The following is a 20006-nucleotide window of genomic DNA, read 5'->3' as shown; positions in this document are numbered from 1 at the left end:
AAGGCAGGTCATGCCTTACAAGCCTGATTGAATGTATTGAGGATGTGACTAAACAGATTGATGAAGGTACAGCAGTAGATGTAGCGTATATGGATTTCAGCATTGATAAGGTACCCCATGCAAGACTTATTTAGAAAGTAAGGAGGCATGGGATCCAAGCGGACCTTGCTATGTGGATTCAGGATTGGCTTACCCACAGAAGCCAAAGAGTGGTTGTAGACGGGTCATGGAGGTTGGTGACCAGTCGTGTGCCTCGGGGATCTGTTCTGGGACCTCTTCTCTTCGTGATCTTTATAAATGACCTGGATGAGTAAGTGGAGGGATGGGTTAGTAAATTTGTTGATGACACTTGTTTGTTGGGGTTGTTGTGGATAGTGTGGAGGGTTGTCAGAGGGTACAGCAGGACATCGATAGGATGCAAAACTGGGCTGAGAAGTGGCAGATGGAGTTCAACCCAAATAAGTGTGAGGTGGTTCATTTTGGTAGGTCAAATATGATGGCAGAATATAGTATTAATGGTAAGACTCTTGGCAGTGTGGAGGATCAAAGGTATCTTGGGGTCTGAGTCCATAGGACACTCAAAGCTGCTATGCAGGTTGACTGTGTGGTTAAGAAGATGTATAGTGCATTGGCCTTCATCAACCATAGGATTGAGTTCAAGAGCCAAGAGGTAATGTTACAGCTGTATAGGACCCTAGTCAGGCCCCACTTGGAGTACTGTGCTCAGTTCTGGTCACCTCACTACAGGAAGGATGTGGAAACCATAGAAAGGGTGCAGAAGAAATTTACAAGGATGTTGCTTGGATTGGGGAGCATGCCTTATTAGAATAGGTTGAGTGAACTCGGCCTTTTCTCCTTTGAGTGAAGGAGGATGAGAGGTGATTTGATAGAGGTGTATAAGATGAGAGGCATTAATCGTGTGGATAGTCAGAGGCTTTTTCCCAGGGCTGAAATGGCTAACACAAGAGGGTACAGTTTTAAGGTGCTTGGAAATAGGTACAGAGGAGATGTCAGGAGTACATTTTTCACACAGAGAGTGGTGAATGTATGAAATGGGCTGCTGGTAATGGTGGTGGAGGCAGATACAATAGGGTCTTTTAAGAGACTCCTGGATAGATACATGGAGCTTAGAAAAACAGAGGGCTATAGGTAACCCTAGGTAATTTTTAAAGTACATGGTCGGCACAGCATTGTGGGCCGAAGGGCATGTATTGTGCTGCAGGTTTTCTATGTTTCTAACTAAGAATATCATGTAAAATTACCTTGGAACTACAAATGAATTACTAATTTGAACTACAGTAGGTTGATAATTTCTAATTAGTATAGTATCCTCAGACACATAAATATGTGGTGATGCTACCTTCCAATATTTGCGCTTTGTCTTGTTTTACTCGCACTGTTTCTATTTTGGCTGTTGTGTTTCCAAATTCAGCAACTTGTTATTTGCATTGAGGGAAGGAGAAAAATGTGCCATCGAATGCAGGAATTGTTATTTCTACCATGGGTATTACCAAACACAATGACTTTTCTAATATGCAAAATAGATGTGGAGCTTTGTGAATGTAGGATCATTTTTAATTGATCTAAATGATTTGGAGACTGTTCATTTATTTTAATACCAAACGTACACTCAAAGCAGGCTACAATAATCCTTCATAACTGCATTTAATGGGCTTAATGGTAAAATTAAAATTTTTGTGCACTACATGGGCAACAAAATAGAATTCTCCAGTTTATTTTCTGCTGCTGCTGACTCCGTGAATCTTCATATTAATGCCATAAGAGAACGCCACCAGCACATTACCTGCAGCAATGAATACTTCCAAGCACTTGTGCACAAATGGATTGGGAAATACATTCTTGGTCAAAAACTTATGTTTTTTCTATGAACTAACTGGAAGGAGTGAAGCCCTTGCTCAACTGTACGTGTGAGCCTAAGGCCACATTGTGGTATTCGACCATAAGACATAGAAGCAGAATTTGGCCATTCGGCCCGTGGAATCTGCTCTGCCATTCCATCATGGTAGATTTGTTAACCCTCTCAACCCCATTTTCCTGCTCTCTCCCTGTAATCTTTGATGCCATGATTAATCAACTTCCACTTTTAATATACCCAGTGACTTGGCCTGCACAGCCGTTCATGGCAAAGAATTCCACAGACTCACTACCCTCTGGCTAAAGAAATTTTTCCTCATCTCTGTTCTAAATGGATGCCCCTCAATTCTAGACTCTCCCACTATAGGAAACGCCCTCTCCAGAAGAATCAGGATCAGGTTTACTATCACCGGCATGTGTCGTGAAATTTATTAACTTAACAGCAGCAGTTCAATGCAATACATAATATAGAAGAAAAAAATAAGTAAATCAAATACAGTATATGTATATTGGACATTAAAATTCATGCAAAAACAGGAATAATATATATTGAAAAATTGAGGTAGTGCTCACTGGTTCAATGTTCATTTAGAAATCAGATGTCAGAGGGGAAGAAGCTGTTCCTAAATCGCTGAGTATGTGCCTTCAGGCTTCCGTACCTCCTTCCTGATGGTAACAATGAGAAAAGGGCATGCCCTGGGTGCTGGGGCCCTTAATAATAATTACAGCCACTCTATCTAGGCCTTTCAATATTCAATAGCTTGCAGTAAGATTCCCCCTCGTTCTTCCAAACTCCAGTGACTACAGGCCTGGAGTCATCAAACGCTGCTTATATGTTAACCCTTTCATACCTATGATAATTTTTGTGAACCTCCTCTGGAGCCTCTCCAAAACCAGCACATCTTTTCTTAGAAAAGTGGTCCAAAACTACTCACAATACTTCAAGTGTGGTCAGACCAATGCCATATAAAGCCTCAGCATTCCATCCCTGCATTTATATTCCAGTCCTCTCAAAATGAAAGCTAACATTTCATTTGCTTTCCTTACCATCAACTCAACCTGCAAGTTAACCTTTAGGTAATCATGCACAAGGACTCCCAAGTTCCTATGCACCTCTGAATTTTGAATTTTGAAAATATTCAATGCCTTTATTCCTTCTGCCAAAGTGCACGAACATGCACTTCCCTACACTATATTCCATCTGCCACCTCTTTGTCCATTCCCCCAATCTGCTTAAGTCCTGAAAATGCCCTGCTTCCTCAACACTACCTGCTCCTCCACCTATCTTCATATCATCTACAAACCTGACCACAAAGTCATCAAATCCTTCATCCAAATCATTGACAAATAATGTGAAAAGAAGCAGTCCCAACATCGACACCTGCAGCTCACCACTAGTCACAGTCAGACAACCAGGAACGGCCCCCTTTATTCACAGTCAGCCAATCTTCTGTCTCTGCTGATACCTTTCATGTAATACCTTGGGCTCTTGTGTGGCACCTTGTCAAAAGTATTCTGAAAATCCAAATAAACAACATCCACTGACAGTCCTTTGTCTATCCTGCCTGTTATTTCCTCAAAGAATCCCAACAGATTTGACAGGCAAGATTTCCCCTTTAGTAAACTATGCTGGCTTTGGCCTATTTTATCATGTGCCTCCAGGTACTCCAAAACCTCATCAATAATAATACACTTCAATATCTTGGCAAAGAGGCCAGATTAGGGGAGCAACACCTCATATTCTGTGTTGGTAGTCTCCAACTTGACAGCATAAACATTGTCTTCTCTAACTTCCAGTAAACACTCTCCTTTGTTCCTTACACCCTCTTTCTTTCCAGCATTCTAGTGGCCCTCTCACCCCTTCTCTCCTCCTCCCCAATAACCTGTCCTTTGCCTCCAGTTTCTCCACCTCCTTCCCTTTAGTTCACAGCAAGATTGTAATGCCAAGGCTTCATAAGGCATTGGTCAGACCTCACGGAGTATTGGGAGCAGTTTTGGGCGCCTTATCTAGGAAAGGATATACTGGCATTGGAAAGGGTCCAGATGAGGTTCAGAAGAATGATCCTGGGAATGAAAGGGTTGATGTATGAGGAGCATCTGATGGATGCGGCCATCTTCTCACTGGAGAATGAGGGAGGATCTCATTGCAACCTATTGAGTATTGAAAGGCCTGGATAGAGTGGACATAGGGATGATGCTTCCTATAAGGGGGGAGTCTAGGGCCAGAGGACACAGCCTCAGAATACAAGAACTTCCCTTTAGAATACAGATGAAGAGGAATTTCTTTAGCCAGAGGGTGGTGAATCCGTGGAGTTCACTGCCACAGGCTGCTGTGGAGGCCAAGTTATTGAATATATTTAAAGCAAGGGCTGGTATGTTCTTAACTAGTAAGGGTGTCAAAGGTTATGGGGAGAAGGCAGGAGAATAGTTTTGAGAAGGATAATAAATCAGCCGTGGTGCAGCAGACTCAATAGGCTGAAAGGCCTAATTCTGCTCTCATGTGATAATGTCTACTATCCGCTCCTACAAGATTCCTTCTTCAGTCCTTTACCTCTTCCACATCATCTCCTAGCTTCTCACATCATTCCCTTTCATCCCCCCTTCCCTCACCCACCTACCTTCTACCTCTCCTGGACTCATCAAAAACCTGCCAGTTTGTATTCCTCCTCTCCCAACCCCCCCCCCCCCACGAAAACTTAAAGACCACAAGTTCACACCCAGTTCTCAATATAGCAAATTATGAAACTCGGGGCATTTGGGAATCAAGGACTGCATTTTTCCAGTTGATTTCATGGTTAAGGTGGTACAGCAGCATAGTGATTAACACAATACTTTACAGTATAGAAGAATGAGGTCAATTCTCACCACTCCCTGTTTGTACGGAGAGTTTGTATGTTCTGCCCATGACCACGGGGGTTTCCTCTGGGTGCTCCAGTTTCCTCCCACAGTCCAAAGATGTACCAGTTGGTGAGTTAATTGGTCATTGTAAATTGTCCCATGATTAGGCTAGTATTAAATCAGGGCATTGCTGGGCCGCAAAGAGCCAGAAGTACCTATTCTGTCCTGTGTCTCAATTTAAGAAAAGGATACTTCTCTTTAACGTAGTTAGCATATGGTTTGGGAACAATTGGGATCTGACAACTGATTTTTGCCTTTCCTCCTTTGGAAGAGGAAGTTAAGGGTACTTATTGGAAATGGTAATGAGAGCAAGATAGTAAACAAACTGCAAACCAGAAATATGTTAAGAATCCTTTCTATGAAAGAGGGAGGAAAATCAGGAAATAGCAGTTACTTAACAAGTACAGTATGTACTGAATGGTTCCTTAAAGTTGTCATAGCCCATAGCTTGGAGGGGTGGGGTGGTGAGGAAAAGCTCCCACTACCTATTAATTGCTCCCAATAGCATGCATCTCAAATAACCTCTGACAACTAAGTCCAGCTCCTGGCCTTAATGTGCAGCTTAGCTATTAAGCCCAATGGAAACATTTATATTGACAGGAGAAGGGGCAAAAGCAGGTTAAGGATGCCTTAAAACCAGTTGCTTCGGGCAGATGGGACTCATGAGCTGCAGCTGACAGCTCATCTACGAGAACGAAAATCTGCTCTCAAACCTCTGCTACCTTGCAGCTATACCCACTCATGCAGAATGCTTCAGGAGTAAACACCAAGGAAAAAAAACACATCTAGGATCTCTAAGGCAGTCCTACGTTGAGTTTAATGTTGACTGGCAACCCTTTCGACACAGCTGGTACCAAATTGTATCAGTCTTGCTGCGTGGAGAGGGGGAGACTGCTGCATGGGCAACAGCTTGCTCACCATTTCATACTGCCCTGGCTTGCATATTGACTTTGGCACCAAGGACACAACATCCATGGTTGGCCCAACCAACACAAGCCATCAGGGTGGTGAATATCTTCCACTACTGGCTTACTACAATCTGCATACTTCATCTATAATAATTGTCGAACGAACAGATCAAAATAGATTAAATTCAAAGTTTGTTTTATGCAAATACGCAACAAAAACCTACCAGCAGCATTACAGGCACATATCAAGTCTTTTCATTACCGATGTGGTTAGGATAAACAAACCCCTCGGTCTGTTATGTTAGTTGACAAAGTATTGACAAATTGAATTACTGCAGCTTATATTAAATGACTTAGAATAAAATTTATTAACTCGCAATGTATGCATTAGAACACAGATCACAAGATCACAAGACAAAGGAGCAGAAGTAGGCCATTCGGCCCATCGAGTCTGCTCCACCACTCCACCATGAACTAAACTATTCTCCCATCTAGTTCCAATTTCTGGTGTTTTCCCCATATCCCTTGATACCCTGACTGATTAGATACCTATCAATCTCCTCCTTAAACACCCACAATGATCGGGCCTCCATGGCTGTATGTGGCAACGAATTTCATAAATCCACAATTATTAGTAAAGCATTCGTTTGGAGATCATGTCTAATTATATGCAACTCTGATGCTACTTAGAATGCTGGGTTTTGTTTATTGAGATTAAAGTGTGAAAAGTTGGAGATTGGCAGGTATGATGTTGTGGGCATCTCTGAGTCGTGACTGAAAGATAGTCATAGTTGGGAGTTTAACATCCAGGGATACACATTGTATTGAAAGGAGAGGCAGGTAGGCAGAGCAGTTGGTGTGGTTGTGTTGGTAAAAAATGAAATCAAATCCTTAGAAAAAGGTGACATAGGATAAGAAGATGTAGAATCCTTGTGGGTAGAGTTAAGAAACTCTAGGGGTAAAAATACCCTGATAGGCGTTATATACAGGACTCCGAACAGTCAACAGAATGTTGGCTACAAATTACAACGGGAGATAGAAAAGGCATGTAAAAAGGGCAATATTGCAATAATCATGGGGGATTCCAATATACAGGTAGATTGGGAAAATTGGGTTGGTGCTGGATCCCAAAAACAGGAATTTGTAGAATGGCTATGAGATGGTTTTTTAGGGCAGTTTGTGGTTGAGCCCACTAAGGGAGTGACAATTCTGGGTTGGGTCTTATGTAATGACTCAGGTTTTATGAGGGAGCTTATGGTAATGGAATCCTGAGGAGGCAGTGATCATAATATGATAGCCCATGTCATTTCAATGAGTTCAGATAACTAAAAGCTAAATGGATGTTTTAACTTAAATAGAGGACTAGGGCTTTATGGATGTACAAAACTAACAACTTGGCTGGTACCAAAAATTACAGGCAGATCTTGATCAGTCAGGTAAGTAATCATGGAATGGTAAATAGTGCTCAATTCCAGGGCTGCACTTTCATGGTGAACAGTGAGAGCGTGCACAGCGTCGTAGAACAGAGGGACCAAGGAGTACAAGTCTATTCCCTGAAACTTGTAAAACTGGTCGACAGAGTGGTGAAAAAGGTGTCTTATTCACAGGTCTTCATCAGTCGGGTCAATAAGTATGGGGGTTGGGAGGTTATGATGCAAACGTCAAGATATTGGTGAGGCTGAATCTGGGGTATTATGTACAGTTTTGGTTATCCTGTTATTAGAAAAATGCCACTGTTGGAAGGAGTGCAAAGAACATGAGAATGTTGCCAGGACTTGAGGGCCTCAGTTGGAGGCAAGAACTTTATTTGCTGGAGTACGGAAACTGAGTAGTGACCTTCTAGAAGGCCATAAGGGGCATAGCTAGAGTGAATACACACAGTCTTTTTTTCTAGGGAAAGTGAATCAGCAACAAGGTTGAGGTGAGAGAAAAAAAAACTTAAAAGGTACCTGAGGGACAACTTCATGGTGTGCATATGGAATAAGCTGCTAGATAAAAAGCTTGAAGCAGGTAAAATTAAAATAAAAACATTTGCATAGGTACATGGATGGAAAAGGTTCAGAGAAGGGGCTCCCAACCCTATTTTATTGCATGGACACCTACCACTTGCCAAGGGGTCCATGGGCCCCAGGTTGGGAGCACCTGGTTTAGAGGGATATGTGCTGAATGGAAACACATTGGCCTGGTTTCAATGGGCATCTTTGTGGGCATGGAAAAATTGGGCCAAAGGGCCTCAATTAACTCCCATCAAAGACAAGGTTGGAGAAACTTTGCAGTGAAGCTTCTGCAGACGCTGGAAATCTTGAGCAGTACACACAGGACGCTGGGTGTGTTTTGCCAAAGGGTCTACTTCTGTGCTGTATTACTCTGACTCTAAGTTGTTGAATTGGCTTATTACTGTCACGTGTTGAGGTACAGTAGGAAAATCTTGTCTTGTATACAGTACCATCTTCACCAACAGCACTAATTCCTCAGGAGGATAAAATAAGTTGGTATGTCCCCCATCGACCCGTACCAATTTTCATCATGCACCATTGAAAGCATCCGATCTGGATGCGGAACGGCTCGTCGCTTGACATGGTACAGCCCAGCACATCATGGAAAACAGCATCCCCTCTGTGGACTCTATTTCTCGCTGCCAACCAGCTAATGAAAGTCTCCACCCTCCCAGAACATTCTCTCTTCTCCCGGGCTTCCTCTGGTTCACTTCAAACTTACTCGGATATATCTAAAAACCTGTCCATTCTCAGTCGATTTCCTTTTTATCCCTATTTGTTTCACAGAGAGAATTCATTAAAATACACATTGAAAATACTGCGCATTTTTTGCCGCTTTAAGATCCACCCTAACTTGTTTATCGATCCCGTGCAGCTTATATCGCCAAGTTAATTCTAAATTTGTGTTTAATAAACGTTTTTCTCCATCGTGAATGTTGCACCCTCTAAAATCATGGGTAGAAAATGGCAAAAATAAAGAAATATTTTACAAGCTAGGACATCTTGGCACAATCAGCACGTTTCGATCGCAAAATTGAAATGTAACTCCAGATTTAAAACATCATGACGCAACTAAAGTGGAGAGAATAGGGTTTTAATCATTTTATTTTTAATGCCAAGTTTTGTTTAAGCTGTAATTTTAGATAGGAGACAATTACTAAGTGAAGTGAAAGTGTGAAGATCAATCGGTCAATCTAGAGTGAAAAATCAAACGATTTAAAACGTAGCAGTAAGGCATTAATATTGAAAATATGTAGTAGCACAAACACGAAAAAATCTGCAGATGCTGGAAATCCAAACAACGCACGAAAATCGCTGGCGGGATTTTGTGAGTGCGTTTTTAAAATATGTATGACAGACAACACTCGTAGTATAAATTCGATTAAATTCAAACCCTCTAATTCTAATAATCAGAAAGCTGTCGAGACACTATCATTGTCGTCTATTTATTACAATGCAAGCCAAGAGGCAGGAAATAGCGTTTGCATGAAATATAGTTAAGATGCGAGGTGCATTTTCCTTCTGTGTGCTTGCCAGTTTAAAGACAGCCAAAATTTGATACATTTAGCAAGAGATTTTCAGCAAGTCATATCACATCTACGCATGTTCATGTGACAGAAATATTAAGGTACCCCTAGGCTGGTAATAATTGTCCATAAAGCAATCATTACCTTTGCTCGCTTCTTTGGAACACTGACACTGGGAGGCGCGGTCTGCTTTGTGTCTGAGGTGTTTCAGTGCGAGGTTGCCTTCATAGGAACGTCGTTACAGCTCACCATCCCGCTGCTGCGAGTGGCTGAGCCGGCGGTCAATCACGCCGAGGGGCGGGGGTTTTGCGGACGTTTCAGCTGGAGTTTGAGGCTACCGGAGGGTTGGTTCAGGGAGCGGCGCTGGGCACGTTGGTTTCGCGGGCGGAACCGTTGGTTTTATTTCTTTCTGACCTCCGCCAATGCAAGCTATTTGTTATAAGCTCGTTATTACGAACGTTTCCTCTCTCAGCCTCACAACTGGAAACGACGGATAGAGAAATCCGCTGGTGCAACCGAAGTAAAAAAGTGCGAGTGTGTCGGTGAGTTCTCATTTTCTTGTGACGTTTGCGGTTTTGAGTGATTTACCCGAGTCCAGCTGCTGCATTTATTGAGGGCTGTGTGACAGGAACACTGGAAGTTGGGATTAGAAAATCCTGGTGGATGGAAACTTGGTTGTCATGGTTCAAAAATAGAATTCGGCGTGTGTCACGATGAAGGGGTAATGATGGTAGTGATCTTGAACTTCTTCCTGTGTGTGTCGGGCCGTGAACTTTACGAGCCGTGCGTTTACGAAGAGGGATGCTCCCCGTCCTTCAAAAGGACACAGTGAAAAGAACCCAAATCTCGTGTGTTGTCTCTTTTTCTCACACATTCTAGTGCAGTTTACATCTAACCGTGCTCCAGCCAGCTGCGTTAGGGTTAATCGCGAGTAATTCGGGCGGAATTTCTGCAGATGGCAACAGATTGGTGGATTTTTAAATATAATTTTACAAACAATTCCCAACAAATGTTTTAATTTACAATCTCGCTGGGGGGGGGGGTCGGTAAATGCACGCATACGGCATATTCATAATTGCTATATTGTGTCTCTTTACAAACATTCTTAACAAATGCTTTAATTTATCTAACTGGTTAAATGCACGCACACTACATGTTCTTAACAGTTTATGTTACTTTATAAACATTTTTTGACAAATATATTAATTTATAATCTCGAAGGTTTAATAGCACGCAAGCTGCATTTTGGCAATTGATGATAGGGACGAAAAATGCTGCTTTTAAAATCCTCGGTTGTACTGGCCAATAACTCGAGAGTTCAGAAACATTTTTCAGGATGAAACTATTGTGAGTATTCAATTTTTTAAAAATTGGATAAAACCAGAACGCTGTCTCAGCATGTCAGAGAGCATCTGTGAAGAGGGGTAGAGTTAACTTTTCCAGTCAATGACATTTCATCACAACACTAAGTAGAACATAGGCTAGTACAGTACTGGTCCTTCGGCCCACAATGTTGTGCCGACCCTTAAACCCTACCTCCCGTATAACCCCCCACCTTAAATTCCTCCATATACCTGTCTAGCAGCCTCTTAAATTTCACTAGTGTACCTGCCTCCACCACTGACTCAGGCAGTGCATTCCAAGTACCAACCACTCTCTGAGTAAAAAACCTTCCTCTAATATCCCCCTTGAACTTCCCACCCCTTACCTTAAAGCCATGTCCTCTTGTACTGAGCAGTGGTGCCCTGGGGAAGAGGTGCTGGCTGACCACTCTATCTGTTCCTCTTAATATCTTGTATACCTCTATCATGTCTCCTCTCATCCTCCTTCTCTCCAAAGAGTAAAGCCCTAGCTCCCTTAATCTCTGATCATAATGCATACTCTCTAAACCAGATGGCATCCTGGTAAATCGCCTCTGTACCCTTTCCAATGCTTCCACATCCTTCCTATAGTGAGGCGACCAGAACTGGACACAGTACTCCAAGTGTGGCCTAACCAGAGTTTTATAGAGCTGCATCATTACCTCGCGAGTCTTAAACTCTATCCCTCGACTTATGAAAGCTAACACCCCATAAGCTTTCTTAACTACCTTATCCACCTGTGAGGCAACTTTCAGGGATCTGTGGACATGTACCCCCAGATCCCTCTGCTCCTCCACACTACCAAGTATCCTGCCATTTACTTTGTACTCTGCCTTGGAGTTTGTCCTTCCAAAGTGTACCACCTCACACTTCTCCGGGTTGAACTCCCTCTGCCACTTCTCAACCCACTTTTGCAACCTATCAATGTCTCTCTGCAATCTTGGACAATCTTCTACACTATCCACAACACTACCAACCTTTGTGTCATCTGCAAGCTTGCCAACCCACCCTTCTACCCCCACATCCAGGTCGTTAATAAAAATCACAAAAAGTAGAGGTTCCAGAACAGATCCTTGTGGGACACCACTAGTCGCAACTCTCCAATCCGAATGTACTCCCTCCACCACAACCCTCCGCTTTCTGCAGGCAAGCCAATTCTGAATCCATTTGGCCAAGCTTCCCTGGATCCCATGCCTTCCGACTTTCTGAATAAGCCTACCATGTGGAACCTTGTCAAATGCCTTACTAAAATCCATGTAGATCACATCCACTGCACCACCCTCATCTACATGTCTGGTCACCTCCTCAAAGAACTCTATCAGGCTCGTTAGACGCGATCTGCCCTTCACGAATTCTGTTTCTTTTTCTACTCTTTCTCCCTACCAATGCTGCCTTACCTTCTGATTATTTTCTTTCTGTACCACCTGCAGTATTTTCCTCTTCAATGGGAACCTTGTTTGGAGTATTGAGAAGTAAGTTTAGGAAGACTGACATTTAACATGCAGAATTAACAGTGGGCGGAAAACTATAAATATTTTAGTACTGACATTTTGCAGAATTTATCAGTGCCATGATATTTTTTTCCATTTAGCAGTTTCATAGGTGGGGATTGGTTCTATCATGCTGACAACCTTCAACTACCTTGGTAGTGTATGCAGTCCTCTGTGCATCATTTTGACTGTTGATGTTATTGCAGCCTTCCTGATGCTATTTTCACCTAAACTCTATATTTCAACCCCTCCCCTCTTTCCCCCAATACTCATTCCAGCCTAAAAGTATTGAGAACCTGGCTGAGACAAGCTAACTCTTATAATGGTTTGTTAATGTTTTATTTGTTAAGCCATAATTATAACACAAGAGCAAATTTTGACTTTACAATAACTAAGGATCATATTCAACATTTGATTGATGTGGGACTTGGAAAGGAATTTGCAGGATGGGATTCTCTCAGCAGGCTTGACATTTGAGGTGGTAGCAGTTACATATTTCTGTAGAATGTCAGAAAGATGATGTGCATATGGTTTACTTTGTATATGGTACCCACTTAAACCATTATAATTGTTCAGAATAATGAATCGGATGCCTGTCAAGTGGCCGTCTTTGGCCTGGATAATGCAAAACTTCTACATAGCGGTTCTGCACTTTGCAGACAAATGAACAGTTTCTTGATGTGCTTCTGATCTGACTGTTGTAGAATGTGGAAAGGTTTTAACAAGTCAGAAAGTGAATATGCTTCTGACACCATGGTCAAGTTTCTGGTTGATGTTGGGGTCTCAATGATGTTAATACGGTTGACTATCAATGGGAAGTTGATAGGTTCTTGATTTGTAAGGATTACAGGGAGAAGGCAGGAGAATGTGGTTGAGAGAGAAAATAAATCGGTCATGGTCAAATGGCAGAGCAAAATGGATGGGCTGAATTGGCCTCATTCTGCTCCTATGCCTTATGGGAGGAGGTAAATTTCTGTTTGTTTTTTTAAAAGATGATCGTTTTCGTAATATTTTCGTTTTCGTGGCTGAGCTCTGCTGTTCGCATTAGTGCATATCTAGGTGTTATGAATGGCTTGCAGCGTGTAAACATGAACTCATTGTTTGTAGCCTGTCAGATAATCAGAGCTGAACACTTTCATCTATAATTAATCCTATTCAGATGTTATGATGAAGGGAAAGGCTTTTATGACGTGGCTAAGAATGTTTGCATCTGGGGCACTGCTTGAGCGATGTTTCTGTAATGAATGTCATTCAGTTTTGCTGTTGAAAATACTATTTTTGTTCTGCCCCCACAACTTTATTACATGTAAAAATATTTTCACATTTCAGATGTGATCCGAAAGTAACTCATCTATTATACTGAAATAGCTGTTATGCAGATTAATATTAATTAATTACTGAAAATCCAGTAATTTGAGCTATTTATCACACTGTATCATTTATTGCTTGCTTTTTTTAAAATTGCAGTTTAGAAGCTTGCCATTAACCATAAAATGAAGGAAATTGTGTTCATTGTTTATCAAGTGAAAATATTGCAGACCGTGGCTCAGTTTATAAAAATACCAAGAAATATGCAAACAGATTAAAAATAAAATACTTAATAGAAAAATAAAATAGATTACTTGAAAGATTCATGAACATTCATATTTTAAATGATCCTATTAGCACAGTAGCGTGGTGGTTAGCACAATGCTTTGCAGTACAGGTGACCAGATTCAATCCCTGCCTCTGCCTGCAGAGAGTTTGTACGTTCTCCCCATGACCACGTGGGTTTCCTCTGGGTGTTCCTGTTTCCTCCCATAGTCCAGAGACGTGCTAGTTAGATCAATTGGTCATTGTAAATTGTCCTGTGAATAGGATAGAATTAAATTTGGAGATTGCTGGGTGTCATGGCTTGAAGAGCTGGAAGGACCTATTCTGCATCGAATGTCCATAAATAAATAAGTTAGTGTATTGCATTTAGGATGTTAATGATAAAATAACTTAAGAAAGAACTTGGACTATATGCTACTTATGGAATATAGCTCAAAGTTTTAGGAATTTGCCCTTATCATTTTTCAAATGACTTGTCTTTCTGCCTTGACCAAATGATAAAATAGTATTAATATACTAAGCAAGAAGCAGTTGAATTTGTGATTATATTTTGCTACCAGTTCCAGGAATGAGATGTCTGTAATCTGCATCTGATTCAATGTGCTTAGATTAACTGGTGTATGTCGACGGGAAAAGCACATTGTACTGAAAGTTTTGGCACTGAGGGCCCAGGCTTCAAGCAGATACACCATTGTATATTGTTCTTCTTCATTCCCATAATTCACTGCCATTCAAGATCTGTAAGTGATTTGGTAGAGACTTAAAAAATATTTGTGTTGCACAATGAAATCATTGGGTAGAATTTTTAACATCACAACAATGAAGAAAGATTTTCTCTATATGTCCTGCAATATCTTTCATGTAAAAATAATTATTGAAATTAGTAATTGACATAAATGAGTTAACATGGAACCAAAAATGTGAATTTGTTCCTCCCTCAGGCTGTTTTTAAAAAAAAAACACAAATACTTTTCCCATGATTCAGCAGGCGAGAACATAGAGCTAATCTAATATCAGATATTAGATCCCGAGAAAATCTGTTTCTGGCGTTATCCATTGGAATTCAAGTTTCACAGCACCATGTTGGAGAGGAAAACATTACAGTTCCCCAGTCCTCTGAGTTACATTGTGTAAGTTACTTAGCTGGCCCTTCAAATAGCAAGACATTGATTTCTGCTCTTTCTTCCTGAAGAAAGCACAGGGAGAATGAAAACTATATGAAGTAATACATAAACACAAGACATTCGGCAGATGCTGAAAATCCAAACCAACACACACAAAATGTTGGAGGAACTCAACAGGTCAGGCAGCACTATGGAAAGGAATAAATAGTTGACATCTCAGACTGAGACACTTCAGGGCTGGAAAGGAAGGAGAAAGATGTCAGAATAAGAAGGTGGGGATGGAGGACTTACTAGAAGGTGATAGGTGAAACCTGGTGGGAGGGAGGGGTAATGGGTTGGAGAAGAAGGAATCTGATAGGAGAGGAGAGTGGACCATAGGAGAAAGGAAAGAAGAGGGGCACAGGGGGAGTTGATGGGCGGGGGAGGAGAAGAAATAAGAGGCCAGAGAGGGTAATAGAATAGTAGGGAAAGGGGAGAGAACCAAAAAATTACAGGAAGGTGAAATTGATGTTGATGCCATCAGGTTGAAGGCTACCTAGATAAATATGAGGTGTTGCTCCTCCACCCTGAGAACAGCCTCATTGTGGCATAAGGGAGGCCATGAGTTAACATGTTGGAATGGGGATAGGAATTTAAATGGTGGCCACTGGGAATTCCAGTTTGGGCGGATGGAGCAGAGATGCTCAACGAAGTAGTCCACCAACTTATGTCAGGTCTCACCAATTTAGAAAGAGGCCGCATTGAGAACACTGGATACAAAAGACGACACCGAGAGATTTTCAGGTGAAGTATTGCCTCACTTAAAAGGACTGTTTTGGGCCCTGAAAGGGAGGAGATGAGTGGACAGATGCAGCATGTTCATTGTTTGCAGGGATTAATGCCAGATGGGAGATTAATGGGGAGGGATGGATGGATGAGGGAATCACGGAGGGAGTGATCCTTGCAGAAAGCTGGGAATAGTGGGTGGTAAAGATGCGTTTGATGGTACAATCCCATTGAAGATGGCAGAAGTTTTGGAGAATGATATGATGGACGCAGAGGCTCGTGGGATGGTAGGTGTGGACAAGTAGAAGCCTATCCCTGTTTAGATGGCAGGAAGATGGGGTGAGAAGAAATTTCCAGGAAATAGAGGAAATGCAGGTGGTGGCAGTATCAACAGTGGAGGAAGGGAAACCCTGTTCTTTAAAGGAGCAGTACATCTCCGATGTCCTAGAAAGAAAAACCTCATCCTGGGAACAGATGCAGCAGAGACAAAGGAACTGGGAAAAGAGAATAGCATTTTTACAGGAGATGGGGTGGGAAGAGATATAGTCAAGATAGCCATGGGAATCAGTTGGTTTATAAAAGATGTAGGTAGACAGTTTATCTCCAGAAATGGTGACAGAGAGTTTGAGAAAGGGAAGAGAGGTGTCAGAAATGGACCAAGTGAATTTAAAGTCGGGGTGGAAGTAGAAGTCGAAGTTGATTAAATTGACAAGCTCAGCTTGGGTGCATGAAGCTGCACCAATGCAGACATCAATGAAGCACAGGAAGAGTTGGGGAGCATTACAAGGGAAGGGTTGGAACATGGACTGTTCTACATAGCCCATGAAAATGCCAGCATAGCTGTTTCCCATGCTGGTGCTCATTGCTATCCCTTGAATTTGGAGAAAGTGGGAGAAGCCGAAAGAGATATTATTGAGGGGTGAAAATCAATTCAGCCGGACAGAGAAGAGGTGGCGTTGGAGGTGCACAGATTGGATCTTTTGTTGAGAAAGAAGTGGAGAGCTCTTGATAAAGGGTTGAAGTAAATAGGCACTAACCATCCGTGGTGAAAATAAGACGGTCAGGTCCAGGGAATTGGAAGTTGCTGAGGAGATCGAGAGCATGTGAAGTGTCACAGATGTAGTTGGGAAGGGACTGAACTAAGTGGGATAGAATGGAGTTGAGGTGTGCAGACTCAAGTTTAGTGGGGGCAGCAGCAGGCAAAGACAATGAGGTTGGTGGCAGTTGCTGGTAGTTCTCCAGAGTTGATGAGATTAGTGTTTGTGTCGGAGACAATTTTCTGATGTTATTAAATGGTGTCCTTTTAAGACCATAAGATATTGGAGCAGAATTAGGCCATTTGGCCCATTGAGTCTGCTCTGCTATTTCATCATGGCTGATCCAATTTTCCTCTCAGCTCCAATCTCCTGTCTTCTCCCCGTATCCCTTCATGCTCTGACCAATCAAGAATCCATCAACCTCTACCTTAAATATACATAAAGACTTGGCCTCCAAAGCTGACTGTAGCAAAGAATTCCACAGATTCACCATGATCTGGCTAAAGAAATTCCTCCTCATCTCCATTCTAAAAGGAAGCCCCTCTATTCTGATGCTGATTCTAGGTTTTGACTTTCCATCATAGGAAACATCCTGTCCACATCCTCTAGCATGCCTCTCTATCAAGGCAATTCACCGTTCATTGGGTTTCAATGAGGTCATCCCTCACTTTTCTGAATTCTAGTAAGTACGGCTTAGAGCCATCAAAAATTCTTCATATAACAAGTCATTCAATCCTGGAATCATTTTCATGAACCTCCTTTGAACTCTCTCCAGTTTTAGCACATCCTTTCTAAGATAAGAGGCCCAAAACTGCTCAATACTCCAAGTGAAGCCTTAGTGGTGCTTTTTAAAGTCTCAACATTACATCCTTTTATATTCTAGTCCATTTGAAATGAATGTTAACATTGCATTTGCCTTCCACACCACAGACTCAACCTGCAAATTAACCTTCAGGAAATCCTGCACAAGGACACTCAAGTCCCTTTTGTAGCTCAGCTTTTTGTATTTTCTCTCCATTTAGATAATAGTCAACTCTTTTATTTCTTCTAGGAAAGTGCATGACCATACTCTTCTAGCCACTCTATTCCATCTGCCATTTCTTTACCAATTCTCTTAATCTGTCTAAGTCCTTTTGTGGCCTCTCTACTTCCTCAAAACTATCTGTCCCTCAATCTATCTTCACATTGTCTGCAAACTTTGTAACAAAATCATCAATTACATTATACAAGTCATCGAACTATAATGTAAAAAGAAATGGTCCCAACACAGACCCCTGTGGAACACCACTAGTCACCAACAGCCAACCAGAAAAGTCTCCCTTTATTCCCATTTTTTGCCTCCTGCCAATCAGCCATTGTGTTCTCCATGCTAGAATCTTTCCTTTAATATTATGAGCTTGTTTAGCAGCCTCATGTGTGGCACCTTGTCAAAGGCTTTCTGGCAATCCAAGTAAGCAACAAGAATCAATTTCTCCTTTGTCTATTCTGCTTGTTACTTCTTCAAAGAATTCTGTCAGGCAATATTTTCCTTGAGGAAACCCCGCTGACTATGACAATGTGCCTCCAAGTACTCTAAAACCTCATCCTTAATAATCAACTCCAACATCCTCCCACCACTGAAGTCAGACTGACTATGACTAGCCTATACTTTCCTTTCTTCTGCCTCTCTCCCTTCTTGAAGAGTGGAGTGACATTTGCAATTTTCCAGTCTTCTCGAAACATTTCAGAATTTAGTGATTCTTGAACGATCATTACAAATGCCCCCACAGTCTCTTTTAGAATTCCAGGGTGTACATAATCTGGTCCAGATAACTTGTATATCTTCAGGCCTTTCAGTTTCCCAAGAATCATCTCTCTAATAATGGTAACTTCACAGACTTCATGACCCCTGAAACTTGGAACTTCCACCATACTGCTCAATGAAGACTGATGCAGTGAAGACTAATTCAAAATAGTTACTCAGTTTGTCCGCCATTTCCTTGTTCCCACCACCCCTTCCCCTGCCATTATTACCTCTACAGCATTGTTTTCCAGCAGTCCAACATTCATTTACGCCTCTCTTTTACACTTGTATATTTGAAGTAACTTTTGGTATCCTCTTTTATATTACTGGCTAGCTTTGGTAAAGATGGAATACAATAATGACTTTTTAAGTTGTCTTCTGTTGGCCTTTAAATCTTACCAATCCTCTAACTTCCCACAAATCCTTGCTCTGTTATATGCCCTCTTTTTGGCTTTTATGTTGGTTTTGACTTCCCTTATTAGTAACAGTTGTGTCATATTTTCTTTAGAATACTTTTTTCTCTTTGGGATATAAACTGTGACTTCTGAATTACTTCCAGAGATTCCAGCCATTGCTACTCATCCCTGCCACTGTATTTTTTTCCCAATCAATTCTGGCCAGTTCCTCTCTGATGCCTCAGTAATTCTCCTTATTCCACTGTAATACTGATACATCTGACTTTAGCTTCTCAAATTTCGGGGTGAGTTCATCATATTATGATCTCTGGTCACTCAGGGTTCTTTTACCTTCAGCTCTCTAAATCAATTCTGGTTCAGTACACAACACCAAATCAAGAATAGCTGATACTCTAGTGGGCTCAACCACAAGCTGCTCCAAAAGACATCTCATGGGCACACTAGAAACTCCTCCTCCTGGAATCCAGCACCATCCTGATCTTCCGAATCTACCTGCATGTTGAAATCCCCCATGACTATTGTAATATTGCCCTTTTGTCATGCATTTCCTATCTCCCTTTGTAATTTGTAGACCATATCCTTCCTATTGTTTGAGGGCCTGTATACAACTCCCATCAGGATCTTTTTACCCTTGCAGTTCCTTTTTTCTCCCCCTTGCTTTTCAAGGTGTAAGCAGGAGGTGTCGTAAGAGTTGTAGCCTGGCCTCAGCAAGGTAGAGGTCACTCCACCACACTGCAACAACACCCCCTTTGCCTGCTGGTTTGATGGTAAGATGCCTAGTGTAGAAAGAGTAGTGCAATGGGCTTAGCCCGCATTCCTGATTGTCAGCAAAGAGACAGTGTTACTACTGATCTGCATTGACTGGTGTGACACCTTCACATTTCAACCTGGATGGACATAATCCTAGATGCGCTGTGATCTGTTACAATGATGTTGAGATCACTTAACCCTGAATATCACGGGTCCCCAACCTTTTTTGCACCGCAGAACGGTTTAATATTGACAGTATTCTTGCAGACTGGCCGGCCGGTGGTGGGGGGGGGGGGGCGGTGGGGGTGTTCAAGTATGGTTAAACTCACCTCAACATGTCTTTTACAGTTAGGGTTGCCAACTTTCTCACTCCCAAATAAGGGACAAAAGTAGCAGTCAAATACGGGACACTTGGGTTTACCCCGAGAAAGACTACCATGACCGTGAAGCCTTGCGCAGGCACCTCTGTGCGCATGCGAATAT

The 20006-nt window shown here is 41.9% G+C and overlaps 1 protein-coding gene across 3 annotated transcripts in view; it reads left to right on the top strand.

The window, feature by feature from the left end:
- Positions 1–9531: 9531 nt before the first annotated feature.
- The window catches only part of LOC134357546 (E3 ubiquitin-protein ligase MARCHF3-like), an 81572-nt gene continuing 71097 nt past the window's right edge, over positions 9532–20006 (top strand). The window contains exon 1 of one of the 3 annotated variants that reach the window (XM_063069172.1): positions 9532–9746. The gene's annotated coding sequence lies outside the window, so the exon portion shown is untranslated. Of the gene's footprint in view, positions 9747–9774; positions 10053–10320; positions 10552–20006 lie in introns of those variants that run through there. The other 2 variants (XM_063069174.1, XM_063069173.1) reach the window with 2 other exon arrangements.

This window comes from Mobula hypostoma, chromosome 16 (genome assembly GCF_963921235.1).
Source record: "Mobula hypostoma chromosome 16, sMobHyp1.1, whole genome shotgun sequence".
Classification (NCBI taxonomy): Eukaryota; Metazoa; Chordata; class Chondrichthyes; order Myliobatiformes; family Myliobatidae; genus Mobula; species Mobula hypostoma.
This window is presented reverse-complemented; position numbering and strand designations above follow the sequence as displayed.